This window comes from Capra hircus, chromosome 20, assembly GCF_001704415.2.
Source record: "Capra hircus breed San Clemente chromosome 20, ASM170441v1, whole genome shotgun sequence".
NCBI classification, from domain to species: Eukaryota; Metazoa; Chordata; class Mammalia; order Artiodactyla; family Bovidae; genus Capra; species Capra hircus.
Window position 1 is genome coordinate 34798621 of NC_030827.1, and position 17094 is coordinate 34815714.

Consider the following 17094-nt stretch of genomic DNA (forward strand, 5'->3'; position numbering starts at 1 on the left):
CATAAATATATAACTAATTTTATTAATCTTTGATCACAGCAATCAGTTATTAACTATGTGCCAAGTACTCTGCTCAATGTTTTACCTTCATTTTTTCCATTTAATCCTCATATCAGCTTTAAGAGATGCACATTATATTTATTCCTATTGATAGATGAAGAACCTGAGGTTCAGTGAGCTTCAGTGGCAGTGAAGCATGTTGCCAATAAGCATCTATTAATGGTATGATGTATTTCATGCTATCAATTCTAATTAAATATCCCTTAGCAGCCACATGCGAAGAGCTGACTCATTGGAAAAGACTCTGATGCTGGGAGGGATTGGGGGCAGGAGGAGAAGGGGATGACAGAGGATGAGGTGGCTGGATAGCATCACTGACTCAATGGACGTGAGTCTGAGTGAACTCCAGGAGTTGGTGATGGACAGGGAGGCCTGGCGTGCTGCAATTCATAGGGTTGCAAAGAGTCGGACACGACTGAGAGACTGAACTGAACTGAACTGAACTGAGCAGCCACACCTCTTCTTTTATCAGAGAAAAATAGAGATGACAGCCTTTCAGTCTTATTTATGGATATCAAAGAATGGCTGGACTTGCAGCCACCTGTTCCCTAGAAGAAAAGCCAAATAGTGAGCAAGAGAAGTCACAGACTGATTGCAAATATAAATTGTACCCAAGTGATTACAAATATAATTATGAACTTGGTTAAGGACTCTATCTTTTAGAGTGCAAATAGTCAATTTTACCATCCAAAATATACGAAATCTGATATTAGAAACATTAGCTAAGAGAAGTCAAGTTTCTAGATATGGAAAAACTAGAAATGAGCATGCTTTATTTGTGTGTGTGTGTGTAATAAAGTTTTATTAAAGTATAAAGGAGATAGAGAAAACTTCTGACATAGACATCAGAAGAGGGTAGAAAGAGTACCCACTTGCTTAGTGTTAGCAATGGAGTTATGTAATCTCCAATGAATCCAAAGAATGGCTGGAGATTGTAAAGACCTCACCAGACCTACTCCCATAATTTACATTTTAGGATAACAGAATTAGCCAGAAGGCTTAATCCAGAGACTGTCCTCAGGCAGGATACATTATTGTTATCTAATCCTAAGGAATGTAGACTGTCCCTGGTGGCTCAGAGGTTAAAGAATCCCTCTGCAATGCGGGAGACCTGGGTTCGATCCCTGGGTTAGGCAGATCCCCTGGAGAAGGAAATGGCAACCCACTCCAGGAGAATCCCATGGATGGAGGAGCCTGGTGGGTTACAGTCCATGGGGTAGCAAAGAGTCGAACATGACTGAGCGACTTCACTTTCACTTTCAAGGAATGTAGAGGAAAAAAAAATTTTTTTTACCTTTCTTCCTCCTTGAGGATTCTAGACCCCTCTCTCCTTGGGGACCCCTAGACTTATCAACCTACCTAGGAAATGACTCTTTCATTCCCCCGTTTTCTTTTAGGAGAATTATGTTGCTAAGGGAAAGGGGCATTGTTTTCATTCCATAACTACTTCCTGCTGTTTAGGGCATGGTCCCTAAATTGTCGAGGCAACATATTCTCCTAACCCTCATATTGAGGGTCTCTGATCCAGGGGCCCCAAGTAATATTTGGAGGAGGCTGTGGCACTCGTAGGAGCTTGGACAACCATTTGTAACTTAAAAGCTTTTAGACGGTTAGAAAACCCCATTATACAGTTACAGACGTAAGGCAAAATAGTCATTAAAACAAGCTAAAATCAAAATGAAAAGTCACATTATGTCCATAGTTAAAGTACAAAGTGTTGTACTAGTCCATTTTAAGGTTGTTCAGTTCAGTTCAGTTCAGTTCAGTTCAGTCTCTCAGTCGTATCCAACTCTTTGCGACCCCATGAATCACAGCACACCAGGCCTCCCTGTCCATCACCAACTCCCGGAGTTCACTCAACCTCATGTCCATCGAGTCGGTGATGCCATTCAGCCATCTCATCCTCCGTCATCCCCTTCTCTTCCTGCCCCCAATCCCTCCCAGCATCAGAGTCTTTTTCAATGAGTCAACTCTTCGCATGAGATGGCCAAAATACTGGAGTTTCAGCTTTAGCATCATCCCTTCCAAAGAACACCCAGGGCTGATCTCCTTTAGAATGGACTGGTTGGATCTCCTTGCAGGCCAAGAGACTCTCAAGAGTCTTCTCCAATGAAGAGGCATCACATGCTGTTGTTGTCGAAGGTATTTGCAGACTTGGAGAAAGTCTTTTCCTTGAAGTGAAGATGTCCACCATGGGAAGCCTTCCACTGATGAAGAAGGGAGAGCTCCACAGACCCGGCAGTTAGACTGATTGTGGAATTCAGCGTAGGAGTGAGCCCAGGACAGGAAGCCCCAATGGCAGACTCAGGAATTTTGGAGTCAGCAGAAGTAGGCTCATACAGATTATCAGGCCCATTTTTTGACTTATCCAGACAGTTCCATTATGGAAGCAGATCAGGAAGAAAGTGGGCTAGGGGCTTCAGTAAGCAAGGAATAAGTTGTCCCAGTATCTAAAAGGAAATCGATGGATTGGCCCCCCACAGTTATTAATACCTGGGGTTCCTCAGGTGTAAATAGGATGGGAGCTTGTGTGGGGACCCCCAGGCACCTTCAGTTGTGTTTGTCTTGAGAGTTCAACCCCTGAAACCTACACCTCCGGGGGCAGTCTCTCTTCCAGTGTGATCCTTTGCAGACCTGGAGCCAGGTGCAGCTTAGATGCCTGAGGGCAATTCCGCTTGAGGTGCCCCTTCTTTCCACAGTAATAGCAAGCCCATCTCTTTTCACTTGGGTCCCTCTGGGCTTTTTTTTTTTTTTTTTCAGGCTGTTTTAGAACGGTTCTCATAGCCATTGCGAGGGCTTCTGCCTATTCCTTTGTCTTTTTTCTGCCTTTCTTTCTTTTCCTCATATTCCCTACCATAATAGATTGTAACAGCCAGTTGCAACAGATTATCTAAAGATTGATTTGATCCAATGCCCATTTTAATAGTTTACGGCGGATATCTGGAGCCGACTGAGTGAGAAATCTGTCTTTTAAGATCACTTTTCCCTCTTTTTCCTCTTTTGGGATCAATCTCAGTGAACCTGCGAAGGGCTTCTCTCAGTCTATCTAGCAATTTACCAGGAGCTTCCTTCTCCTCCTGTTCTTTGTTTGCCAATTTGCCATAATTTAAAGGCTTAGCACATGCCTGCCTGAGACCTTCAAGAATACATCTGACAAAATGACTCTGATCCCATCTTCCTCTAGCTGTGTTGTAGCCTCAGTCTGGTTCTGTAATTGGGATGGCCTGATTTCCAGTGGGAAGGGCGGCTATCTCATTCTCCCTCTTCCCTACTGATTCATTACCAAGCCATTCATCTTCATAAGCAACCGCTTTTCCCAAAACTCAACTCTTTGAGTCAGGAGTTAGCATTTGTCCCAAGATATACATCACATCTTTCCAAGTAAGGTCATAAAGCAGAGTAACACCTTTAAAAGCTCTAATATATATATTTTCTGGGTCCTCTAAATAGTCTCTCAGATCCTCCTCGATTCTTTGTATTTCTTGATAAGAAAAAGGCCTGGTAATTCTCATGGACTGATTATTTCTCCCGGTGGGTGCTTCATGAAGAGGCAACAGCTCATGTGGCTGTTCCTCAGTCTCTCTGGCTGCTCTGCACATATGATCCCAGGGATAGTGTGGAGAAACCTGCTTTTCTTTATCTCTTTGTCTCCTGTCCTCCATCTTATCTAGCAAAGTAGGAGGACAGGAGGAAGCTGAAGGAGTCACACCCAAATCTATACCCTTAGGACATAAGTCTGGCATATTTCGCAGAGAGAAAAAGGGCAACACATAGGCTACTTCTATCCATTTGCCTTGTTTTCTACAGAACCGGTCTAATTGTAAAGCAGTATTATACTTAAGAGACCCTCCAACCAGCCACCATTCACCATCCTGCAGTGGATACCATGGCCATGCAGTATCACATAGGAAGACCAGGTGCATCTTCTTTAAGCCCTGGGGATTAAATCTATCCCAGTTTTTCAGGATACAGTTCAAATGAGTGAGGCTGGAATTGTTAGCTCCCATCTGTAAGAGAAAAAAAGCGACCAGCACCATCTTTCTACCAGAGGCATCCCTCCTTGCTCTAGATAAGAGTGTAGACAGATTTTACACCAAAGCTTTTCTTTCCTGGTCAGACTTAATCTGTCCCTTACCGACGTAGGTGCCATACACATCCCTCCCAGTCCTACCACTGGGACGGGATGGGGATGCACCAGGGGTAAACCTGACGGCATCCCTAACTAACATCCAGCTCTTCACCATTACCTCTGATGCCACCCGGGGTACAATCAGAATAACCTTCTGGAATGCCTCCCAGGCTAAACCACTGGGGGAAACATTCATCACCTGAGTGCCTGTGCATGACCCTGAGTACATTCCTGACCACAATAAGACCAATACAAACATAAAACTGAGATGTTCCTTCCAAGCATCACCACACCAGTATAAGAGTCTACTCTGGTCCACTAAGAGCGAGTGCTACCAAAGGAAAAAAAAAAACCCATTGTAATTCCAATCTGAGTAACCTTTAACCTCAGAGATGCTCTTGAAGCTAGAGCTCCATCTAACTTCTGAACTTTTGATTCCTAGCGAGGCTAGGCACTTCCTGACTACCAATCCAAGTTTGGGACCTAAGTCATAGTACACAATAGCAACATAGATCATAAGTCCTTTGAAAGTCTATGATCCTAAAGATTAGGTTCAGTTCAGCTCAGTTCAGTTTAGTTGCTCAGTCGTGTCCGACTCTTTGCGACCCCATGAATTGCAGCACACCAGGCCTCCCTGTCTATCGCCAACTTACAGAGTTCACTCAAACTCACGTCCATCGAGTCGGTGATGCCATCCAGCCATCTCATCCTCTGTCATCCCCTTCTCCTCCTGTCCTCAATCCCTCCCAGCATCAGAGTTAGTACTTCTAATTTCTAAGGAGTTATGAAATGGTCAAAGAGACCGAAAAGTTTGACCGAGAAAGGAAAGTTCGGTCCATATGTTTGCCCATTTCTGGTCAGCTCCTGAAGGAGATTTTGGGTGCCTCTTGGCATTGGCAGGTCGGTATAAACCCCTGACAAGTTTCTGCCATAAGCTCTATGAGGTCACCGTAGAACCGCAGAGCAGGGCTCCTCATTCGCTTCATGCAGGGCATTTCATTCATTCATGCAAGCACACCGTAGAGTTAGTAAAGTACAGCAGAAAACTTGTTCACTAGGAGAACAAAGAACTAGAGCTCCAAGCATCCTTACCTTGTCCTGAAGAATCCCGGACAAGCCCCCAAGATTAAAGCTTGTTGCTGAATCATGCAACGATGCCGGGATTCTTAGCCTCTGGAGGAGAATTCAATCCAGGGCCAGAGAAGAGGCTTGATTGCTCAGAGCTTTTGTGTAATAAAGTTTTATTAAAGTATAAAAGAGATAGAGAAAGCTTCTGACATAGACATCAGAAGGGGTTAAAAAGAGTACCCTGCATGCTTTATTTTTAAGCAGCCAAAATAATTTATTAATTGAGATCAAATGAATGTCAAGATCACTTTTGCCAGACAGATATATTATCAATAACTACCTTGCCCCTTTTCTACACAGACTCTGGGGCCAACACCTATTATAAGAGCACTGAAGAGTTTTGATGGAAAACGTTGCTTCCTTCTCCAGGTTCCCTGGCCGCACTTAAACAGAGAATGCTGTAAAAAGTAGAGTCACAGTTAGCAGCCCTGGTGTGTCATGCCCTAAAAAGTTTTCTCAGAATAAAAATTATTCCTCCTCAAAGATGGGCAAGATTGCTCATTGCCAGAGAATTACTAGAATACATCTTTCTTTTCCTATTTCCCATCTTCCACTAATGATAACCCTTCCACAACCCTTTTTGGGGAAAGCAACAGAGTAAACATAAGAGTATTTTAATTTCTCCAAAGATCATAGTCTTACCTCTAAAGGGGCTTGGACTCACAACTCTAAATCTTTGGGAAAAGAATAAACTAGAAATATATCTCAAAATGAAAAGTGCAAACTGAGACTATCAATAGTAACATGACTGAGCTGTTCAATAAAAGTTTGTCTAGAAAAGGTAAGACCAAACCCAATAAATATTATTTTATCAAGATATTCATGCATTGGTTACTTGGGCAAAGTACTGTCTTCTCAAATGATAGTTTATCCATCAAATCTTTCCTTGAGATACTCACCTTACTCTGTCCACTAATCCTAAACTATCATATCATAAATTTGGGGCAATCTCATCCTCTCTCCACTTTGAAACACTGCCCAGAACCTAACCTCCCACAAAGGTCCATTCAGACTTCCCTTTTGTGAGATTCTACTGAAGTCAGTCAAAATAAGGTTCTGTCACACAGCAGTGACTTCTAATCTATTTAACTGTGCTTTATTAAATGGCTATTTTGTAATATTTTAGGGAATTCAGTAAAGGAATGCCAGTATGGTACAGAGATCTGGAATCTTCCAAGTGTACTCATCAAGAGCTCAAGCTGGTTTTGTTTAATCCACTTTACGAGCATTTTTGTTTTTCAAGATTTCAGGGAACTGATTTGGATGATTTCATCATAACTACAAGTATGGAGATTTCACAGAGAGTATTAAGATTATTTAGCATAGTCTCATAGTTTGTAAGTGCAGATCAAAAATACTTTTCAGAGGTTGATTTTAAAGCATCAGCAGCTTTTGAAAGTACAAAGGAATACAAAAGACAGAATTTCATTTTTTTTCAATTTGTGTGTGCATTTCTCACAAATTAAATCCAGACATGTTTCTTAATGCAACATTTGGAAGATATTTTTTAAATAGGCCAACAACTAATTATTTGCCTACTTAAACAAATAAGTAGTTTAGAGAAGGTAATTTTTTTATTTTGTTTTTTTAAAAACAAGTCCAAAAGGAAAAAAAATTGGCTTAAATTCACAGAAATAAGAGAATTAAGCTATAGTTATCTAAATAAACATTTGTTTAAAAGACTAAATTTTAATTTTCTCTATTGCCAGTTTTCTCCTTTAAGAAAAAATTTTCGAGGAGCTGTAAATGAAGTAGTTGTGTTTATAATGGTTTGAATGCATGATATAACTACCTTTTCACTACAAATGTATTAGTGTCTGTGCTAACCACAGATTATTTCTTAGAAGAAAAGCTATGACAAACCTAGACAGCATATTAAAAAGCAGAGACATCACTTTGACAACAAAAATCTGTCAAGTCAATTCTATTGTTTTTCCAGTAGTCATATAAGGATGTGAAAGTTGGACCATAGAGAAGGCTGATGGCTGAAGAATTGATGTTTTCAAACTGTGGTGCTAGAGAAGACTCTTGAGAGAGTCCCTTGAACAGCAAGGAGATCAAACCAGTCAATCCTAAAGGAAATCAACTCTGAATAGTCATTGGAAGGACTGTTGCTGAAGCTGAAGCTCCAATACTTTGACCAACTGATGTGAAGAGCAGATTCATTGGAAAAGACCCTGATGCTGGGAAAGATTGAAGGCAGAAGGAGAAGGGGATGACAGAGGATGAAATGGTTGGATGGCCTCACTGACTCAGTGGATTTCAGGGAGACGGTGAAGGACATCAGCCTGGCCTGCTGCAGTTCATGGGGTAACAAAGAGTTAGACACAACTTAGTGACTGGGCAATAGCAACCATATATATCATCTGTGTTAACTGTGCTACACTGACACAGTATTTGAACACCTTTCAATATCAGTTCCATTTTCACTCTTAGCAGGAAGTTTTAATGCAATGGATCTAATCTGGGTTCAAGGACAAATAGCCCATAACAAGAGATAGAAAGAACTATTGACTTGATAATATGTCAACTTTTCCTTGGCAAAAGCCTTAGCATATGGAACTACAAAGGCGTACCTCATTGGATCAGATGGGAGAGGAAAGGAAACTGAAAAAAAAAAAAAAAGTACAAATTAAGGCGTCAATGACTTGAAAAATGGAAGTGTGAAAATCATTTAGTCTCTCAGTCCTTTTTGACTTTTTGAGACCCCATGGACTACAGCCCACCAGGCTTCTCTGTCCACGTAATTCTCCAGGCAAGAATACTGGAGTGGGTAGCCATTCCCTTCCCCAGGGGATCTTTCTTCCCGACCCAGAGATAGAACCCAGGTCTCCTGCATTGTAGGCAGATTCTTTACCATCTGAAGCACGACAGAAGCCCATCGATGATCTAACCAGGCTCAAAACCTGGCTCTGTGGAATCCTGGAAGGCAATAGAGAACTTTTCTTCACCTATTCACTTTTTAGACATGAGAAGAAGCACAGAAGCTAATTAAAAATGAAACGCTTAATAAACACAAGGAAACTTTAACCTTAAAAAGCAGGGATTTTGACACTTAGAGAACAAACTGTGGTTACCAGGGGGAAGAAGGGAAGAAACAGGGAGTTTGGGAAGGACATGCACATGCTATATGTAAAATGAATAACCAACAATGACCTATCATATAGCACAGGGAACTCTGCTCACTATTCCGGAACAACCTAATTGGAAAAATAATTTGACCAAGAATTAGATACATTGACATGTTGTTTAAAAAAAAAAAAAAACTGTAAAAAAAAAAAAAAACAGAAGTTTTGTGTTTACAAAACACGTGTTTTATCATCAGGCTCTGAAACTGTTACATGAAAAATACTGATATGCCAATTAGAAAGAATAACCAAGGAATTTTTCAGCAGAGATATGAAGTAATTAGCAACTATGCCGTGCTTATTGAAAATAGCCCCTCCTTCCTTCCTTCCATTTTTTCTATTTATTTTTCATTATTTAGACATATGGAAAAGAATAACAATATAGATCATTCAAAGTTACAATTAAGTTATATCAATTTATATTTGGTTTAAGGAAATAGTTTAGAAGTTATACTTTGTGTGGAATTTTGGTATAATGGCTAGGGTTTCATAAAACAGTCGTGTGAGATGGGTGGGTAGAGAGCTGCTCTGGAGACAAAGCTGTCTGTTTTAATTATCTTTGCCAACCTGGTGCTCAGCTCAGCATCTGACACTTAGTAGTAAGCTCTCATTTTTTAATCTGTGAAGAAAATGTTTTCTTAAAGGACCTAGTATGTCCAATTACAGATGCCAATACTACATGATTGTTTTATTTAATAACTGATCTTAGAGACGTAACTGAGAACATAGGAAGTTTCCTATCATTTCTTCAGCAGCAGGGCTGGAATGGGTATGGAATCACGTGGTCCAAGTTCAAATCCCATCTTCAGCACTCACTCACTGTGTGACTCTGGGCAGGTTCCTTACCTCCCTTAGAGTGGCTCTTCTTGCTAGGAAATGATATAAGAGGGGAAGTTGCTTCAGAGGACTTTTGGAAGGACTGACATGGAAATCCATGCAGAGAGCTTAGGGTGATTGCCTGGTCCATGCTGCTGCTGCTAAGTCACTTCAGTCATGTCCGACTCTGTGCGACCCCATAGACGGCAGCCCACCTTGCTCTCCCATCCCTGGCATTCTCCAGGCAAGAAAACTGGAGTGGGCTGCCATTTCCTTCTCCAAGGCATGAAAGTGAAAAGTGAATGAAATCACTCAGTTGCGACCCCATCCATGGACTGCAGCCCACCAGGCTCCTCCATCCATGGGATTTTCCAGGCAAGAGTACTGGAGTGGGGTGCCATTGTGGACATTCAATAAATATCAGTTATCACTATTACTCATCCCCTAGTATGAAAACATTAAAGTTTTGATAGCTCACTGTGTTAATGTTCTGTGGCTGCTGTAACAAATTACTGCAAACTGGGTGGTTTAAAACAACACAAACACTTTTTCATCATTCTTAAGTTCTAAGTCTGTATCACTGGGCTGAGATCAAGCTGTTGACAGATCCATGGTCCCTTAGAGGCTCTGGTAGAGGATGTTTCCCACTCTTGCCTCTTTGAGCCTCTGGAAGCTGCCAATATTTCTTGGCTTATGGACACAGGGGTCCAGTCTCTGCCCCTGAGGTCACTCGATCTTCTGTTCTGTGTATGTTTGTGTCAGTCTCCTCTGCCTCCCTCTTATAAAGTGAAAGCGAAAGTCGTTCAGTTGTGTCTGACTCTTTGTGACCCCAAGGAATTCTCCAGGCCAGAACACTGGAGTGGGTAGCCTTTCCCTTCTCCAGGGGATCTTCCCAACCCAGGGATCGAAGCCAGGTCTCCCGTATTGCAGGCAGATTCTTTACCTGCTGAGCCGCAAGGGAAAGCCCCTTGTAAGGCTACACATGATTGTATTTAGGGCCCACTATGATAATCTCTTCAGTCTCAAGAATCTTAAGCTAAATAACAATTACAAAATCTTTTTTTCCATATAAAGTGATCTTCGTGGACTTCCCAGGTGGTACTAGTGGTAAAGAACCCACCTGCCAACACAGGAAACGTAAGAGATGTGGGTATGATCCCTGGGTTGGGAAGATCCCTGGAGGAGGGCATGGCAACTCACTCCAGTATTCTTGCCTGGAGAATCCCCATGGACAGAGGAGCTGGCAGGCCAGAGTCCCTAGGGTCCCAAAGGGTCAGACAAAACTGAACTAATTTATCAAGCATGCATGCAAGGTGATCTTCACAGGTCCCAGACATTAAGACCTGGATATCTTTGGGGGAACCATTATCTAGCCTACCATATTGATATTTATATCTCAGAAATCAGAGGATTTACTTCCCCAGCTGCATGGGAGTAGTCTGTCTATCCTTCTGTCTGTGTGTCTGCCTCTCTCATACTCTTACTCCCTTTTTCTCTCCTCTTCCTCTAACCCTGGTCTCACTTACCTAATTATATATGTCAAGTGGTTTGACCAAACAAGAGTTTTGTTCTTATTATACCTACTGAAAGACTGGGATAGGCAGCTGCAAGCCGAAGTCAGAACTCACATCTCTGCAAGGCGTGCTTATTGCAATCTGGTCACGAAATGGCTGTTCCAGACCCAAGCATTCAAGATGGGAAGAAGAGTGTTTCCAGTTACTTCTGTCTGCTTATCAGCAAACCAAAACTTTCCCTGAAAACTCTCTGTTCAGTTCAGTCGCTCAGTCATGTCCGACTCTTTACGACCCCATGAATTGCAGCACGCCAGGCCTCCCTGTCCATCACCAACTCCCGGAGTTCACCCAGACTCATGTCCATCGAGTCGGTGATGCCATCCAGCCATCTCATCCTCTGTCTCAGGAGATATCTTTTTATGTCTTATTGGCCAGAGGTGTGTCCTACATCTCTAGACGCTGAGGAAGCTGAGAAAAGATGATAAATCTTTTCTCACATGGATAATGGAAAGCATCAAGACAGATCAGAGATAACTGCTGTGGAAGCCAAGCAACAGGATCTGCAGGATACCAGGTCTGAAGAAATGCTGGGGAGAGGGTGTGCTGGGCAGAGGAACAAGGAGGAACAGGCTTGGAACCCTAATGAAGAGCTGCAAGGAGTCAGATATGAGACTATATAGTTCCATATAGCCTCTCATGTCATCTTCACATGAATCATTTGAGATAATAATTAGCATTCCCACTTTGCAGAGAAGAAAGTAAGATATATACTCTAGTAGGCAGAGTTAATAAATGATGAACCCATGAATAAAACTGAACTGTGTCTAAATCCAGAGACTACGCTCTTTCTAGCATCCGAAAAGAAGTTTCAGATCAGTCAGCACATCTGTGGCTGGCTTTTTTCCCTAGCAGCCACTCTTCTTCAAAAGCTATTTTATTTTGACAGTGTTGACCAAAACTCAGAGTGCTTCCCCGAGATCATAAATCTAGTCCAGGGCTGCGGTTATGGGGGCAGCTAAAATGCTCTGGTTCCATCACACACTTGTCCTGAGAGGCAGAGCCTGATCACCACACTGTAATGTGCAGCTGAGATGGGAATGTGACACAGTGGGCCCAAGGGCTTGTCTTCACCATAGACTTTGGGATCCCTGGGCTGCCTGTGTTGCATTTGAAGCTTTTCATCAAGAATCATTGGCTAAATTGTATTTGCTAGTGACAAGTGCTGAGAGGAATGCAACTCAAACCTTGATGCTAACATTTGGAGTTAAATCAGACTTATGTCTCCAAAACTGCCTTTAAGACATGAGTTTCCAAATATATTGCTGAGAGATTTTTACAAAGAAGTTCCATTGGTAGAGATTGGATCATTATTAAAGAAAGGCAAATCCATGTTTAAAAGTTTCTATAAACATAGAAACATTTAGACAAGAAGAAAAAAAAATATATATATATATAATTCAAAAATCTGCCCCAGAACTGAACCATTTTTGATGATCTGAAGTTTATCTAGTACCCTCATCTCCTTCCCCTTGAACTAATCTAGTGTTTTCTTTTCCTGTTTGGTTTACATAATTCAAACTCATCAGTTTCTGTGTTTTATGAAATAGATAAAAATAGATAAAAAGAAAAAAATTTGGCCCACCAATAAAAACACACTGTACAATGCAAAACAAGTTTTAGATTTATGTTTTGTTCTGATAAAGTGTAATGATTGTAGCAACACAAATAGGCAGTTATCAAGAGGATCTCAGATCCTAAAAAATGAATTTATTCCCTTACAGTTAAAGAATGTTCTATACAGTGAAAATACAAGACAGGATTTCATAATTTCCACATTCTTGGAGGTGGAGGGGAATTATTGACTTTATTCATCCTTGAAAATAAACCCATCTCTCTATGGCTCTGGAGGAATAGGTAAGTTCTAGAAGACATGGGAGTAAGGGTATCAACCCCTGGGAGAGATCCAGTCCCTTTAGAGTGAGGAAAACTGAAGAAAATGAAAAAAAAATCTCTTTCAAATCATTATGATGTACACCTTTAACTTAAACAGTGGTGAGTGTCAATTATATTTCAATAAAACTGGAAGGGAAATAAGAGATCTCCTTTCAGCTTGTTGGAAACACAGATTGGGTTTAGACCCAGTTTCTGTATCACTCAAAGCCAGTAAGTCTAACCCATCAGACCCTTCATGTCTACACTTGGCCACTTTCTTTAATTACTGGCCAGCAAGAATGGTCCCGGAGATGAACACCAAAAGCTAGTGGATTTACCACTGTAGACCCATGTGCTTGCTCAGTCACTCAGTCATGTCTGACTCTGCGACCCCATGAACTTTAGACCACCAGTCTCCTCTGTTCATGGGATTCTCCAGGCAAGAATACTGGAGTGGGTAGTCATTCCCTTCTCCAGGGGAACTTTCCAATCCAGGACTGAACGTGGGTCTCCTGTATTGCAGGCAGATTCTTTACCATCTGAGCCACCAGGGGAAGGCCATAGACCCACGTGTGACACCAGCTGTCAGGAAGAGACTTTGTGTTACAGCCCTATTAGATTTGTCAAGGCTCTGGCTCCCCCTAAATCTGCCTGAAGAGGCTTAATAATGCTACCTATAAGTACAAGAAAGTTATTCCCATAAGGGATGAACTTGGACCGAAACAAAAGAGAAGATGGAGGAAAGTCAGCAAATAAATTTCTCACCCTCTTCCTCTATGGGCAGTTCTAAGACGTAGTTATCTATACAACTTTTCTAAAAATGTTCTGCAAGATGAACAACCAGTTGTGCATTTTGCAAAGCTATGGCCAGTTCAGTAATGCCCCCACTGTCCTTCACTCTAGATTTCCCAAGACTAAACCCTCAATAAAGTATTAGCTTCTAAGTTATACTGCAGGCTTTATTTCCCGAAGAACCCATGTTAAGACAAAGACTGATAAGAATCACACCTTCTCCCTGAAATAATTTATGAGGCATTAGTGAAGTTTAAAGAGTGCAGAAATGGGTCTGGTACAATCCAGGGATGGTCACAAACCTAAGTCAGAGCGGAAATGAAGCAGAGAAACTATGCTTTCCTATGGAAATGGAAGTGAAATTAGGAATCACACTTACCTGTGCCCAACAAAGATCAGAGAGAGGAAGAACTGGGATTCTCGTGTAAGAATGCACTCCATCTCACTTCTCAGATCACAGTGAGGTCCTTTAAAAAGGGCATTCCATTAGAAGAGGAGGCTGAATTTTCAGTAACAAATCAATGAAAGGAAGGAAGAAGACGGGACGAATGTGAAAAAGAATTTCCTTCCAAACCTTTATTTCTGGGCGTGCTAACAGTGGACTCCTCCAAAATGTTAGGAAGAGATCAGCCTTTAGCAGGTGTGAAAGTTCATGAGGACCTGCCTGAGGAAAAAGGAAATTTCCCCAAGATTGCAGCTTCACTCATGTCGGCAAATCCTTGCCTGTCGTTACTTGACACAAGTCAAACAAGTGCATTGCACCGAGTATATGAGTGGCCATCCAAAGTTAGGATTTTCAGTCTTAGGCTTGTCTGCTAGTTCTGTGATGTTCGTCAAGTCAGATCAGTGTTCTGAGTATCAGCATCCTCTGTGGGCTCCAGTTAACATTCACAAGATTATTGGCTGAAACAATGAGGTAATTTGAGATATCTTTTTCAATTTCTGCCTCAGCTTAAATGTTTTTGACTAGGAAGTACAAAATAACCAATGTGGCAAAGTCATGAAGTCATTTATTGTCATCGTTATTGTTGGCCCGAAACCCAGAAGTAATTGCAAGTCTTGGTGAATCCTGCCACCTAGTCAGCATTCTCCCACAGCTCTCTTCAGTTATCTAGCTTTCCCCTTGAGTTTGCCATGGTTACAAACAGCATGTCCTCACACAGTTGTATTGAAAAGTAGAAAAGGGAAAAGTAGGAGAGAGGAAAGAGTCTTTTCTATGTTTCCTTTTTCAAATCAGAAGCAAGAAAACTCTCAAAAGTCCCCACAGACTTCCCCTCAGTTCTCATTGGCCAGAACAGGCTTATATACCCCACTCTAAGCCAATCACAAATAAGGAGGTCAGTTCAATGCAGTCACTCAGTTGTGTCCAACTCTTTGCGATCCCATGCACTGCAGCATGACAGGCCTCCCTGCCCATCACCAACTCCCGGAGCCTGCTCAAACTCATGTCTATTGAGTCAATGATGCCATCCAACCATCTCATCCTCTGTTGTCCCCTTCTCCTGCCTTCAGTCTTTCCCGGCATCAGGGTCTTTTCAAATGAGTCAGTTCTTCGCATCAGGTGGCCAGAGTATTGGAGTTTCAGCTTCAGCGTCAGTCCTTTCAATGAATATTCAGGACTGATTTCCTTTAGGATGGACTGGTTGGATCTCTTTGCAGTCCAAGGGACTCTCAAGAGTCTTCTCCAATACCACAGTTCAAAAGCATCAATTCTTCAATGCTCAGCTTTCTTTATAGTCCATACATGACTACTGGAAAAACCATAGCTTTTACTAGACGGACCTTTGGTGGCAAAGTAATATCTCTGCTTTTCAATATGTCTGCTTTTTAAATGGTTGGTCATAGCTTTTCTTCCAAGGGGCATGTGTCTTTTTAATTTCATGACTGCAGTCACCATCAGTAGTGATTTTGGAAATAAAGTCTGTCACTGTTTCCATTGTTTCCCAATCTATTTGCCTTGAGATGATGGGGCCGGATGCCATGATCTTCGTTTTATGAATGTTGAGTTTCAAGCCAGGTTTTTCGCTCTCCTCTTTCGCTTTCATCAAGAGGCTCTTCAGTTCCTTTTCATTTTCTGCCACAAGGGTGGTGTCATCTGCATATCTGAGGTTATTGATATTTCCGCCGATAGTCTTGATTCCAGCTTGGGCTTCATCCAGCCTGGCATTTCACATGCTGTATTCTGTATGTAGGTTAAATAAACAGAATGACAATATCTAGCCTTGAGGTACTCTTTTTCTAATTTGGAACCAGTCTGTTGTCTCATGTTCAGTTCTAACTGTTGTTTCTTTGATCTGCATACAGATTTCTCAGGAGGCAAGTCAGGTGGTCTGGTATTCCCATCTCTTGAAGAATTTTCCACAGTTGTGATCCACACAGTCAAAGGCTTTGATATAGTCCATAAAGCAGAAGAGAAGTGAAGCAAAGTGATGTTGCTTGGTCGTGTCTGACTCTTTGCGACTCTATGGACTGTAGCCTACCAGGCTCCTCTGTCCATGGGATTTTCCATGCAAGAATACTGGAGTGGGTTGCCATTTCCTTCTCCAGGAGATCTTCCTGACCCAGGGATTGAACCTGGGTTTCCCGCGTTATAGGCAGACACTTTACTGTCTGAGCCACCAGGGAAGTCCAAAGCAGAAGTAGATGTTTTTTTGGAACTCTCTTGCTTTTTTGATGATCCAACAGATGTTGGCAATTTGATCTCTGGTTCCTCTGACTTTTTAAAATCCAGCTTGTACATCTAGAAGTTCTCAGTTCACGTACTGTTGAAGGCTGTCTTGGAGAATTTTGAGCATTTCTTTGCTCATATATGAGATGAGTGTAACTGTATGGTAGTTTGAACATTCTTTGCCATGCCTTTCTTTGAGATTGGAATGAAAACAGACCTTCTCCAGTCCTGTGGCCACCGTTGAGTTTTCCAGATTTACTGGCACACTGAGTGCAGCACTTTAGCGGTCATCTTTTAGGATTTGAAATAGCTCAGCTAGAATTCCATCATCTCCACTAGCTTTGTTCATAGTGATGCTTCCTAAGGCCTACTTGATTTCACACGCCAGGATATCTGACTCTAGGTAAGTGATCACACCATCATGATTATCTGGGTCATTAAGAATCTTTTTTGTATGGTTCTGTGTATTCTTGCCACTTCTTCTCAATATCTTCTGCTTCTCTCAATATCTTCTCCATTTCTGTCCTTTATTGTGCCCATCTTTGCATGAAAATTTCCCTTGGTATCTCTAATTTTCTTGAAGAGATCTCTAGTCTTTCCCATTCTATTGTTTTCCTCTATTCCTTTGCACTGATCACTGAGGAAGTCTTTCTTATCTCTCTTTGCTATTCTTTGGAACTCTGCATTCAGATGGCTATATCTTTCCTTTGCTCCTTTGCCTTTAGCTTTTCTTCTTTTCTCAGCTATTTGTAAGGCCTCCTCAGACAGCCATTTTGCCTTTTTGCATTTCTTTTTCTTGGGGATGGTCTTGATCACTTCCTCCTGTACAATGTCATGAAACTCCATTCATAGGTCTTCAGGTACTCTGTCTATCAGACCTAATCCTTGAAGAAATGAGGAGTTCAGTTCATTTCAGTCACTCAGTCA

General features: G+C 41.7%; 1 pseudogene; it reads right to left on the reverse strand.

The window, feature by feature from the left end:
• LOC102188898 overlaps nucleotides 1–4276 on the reverse strand; it is a 43657-nt pseudogene extending 39381 nt beyond the window's left edge.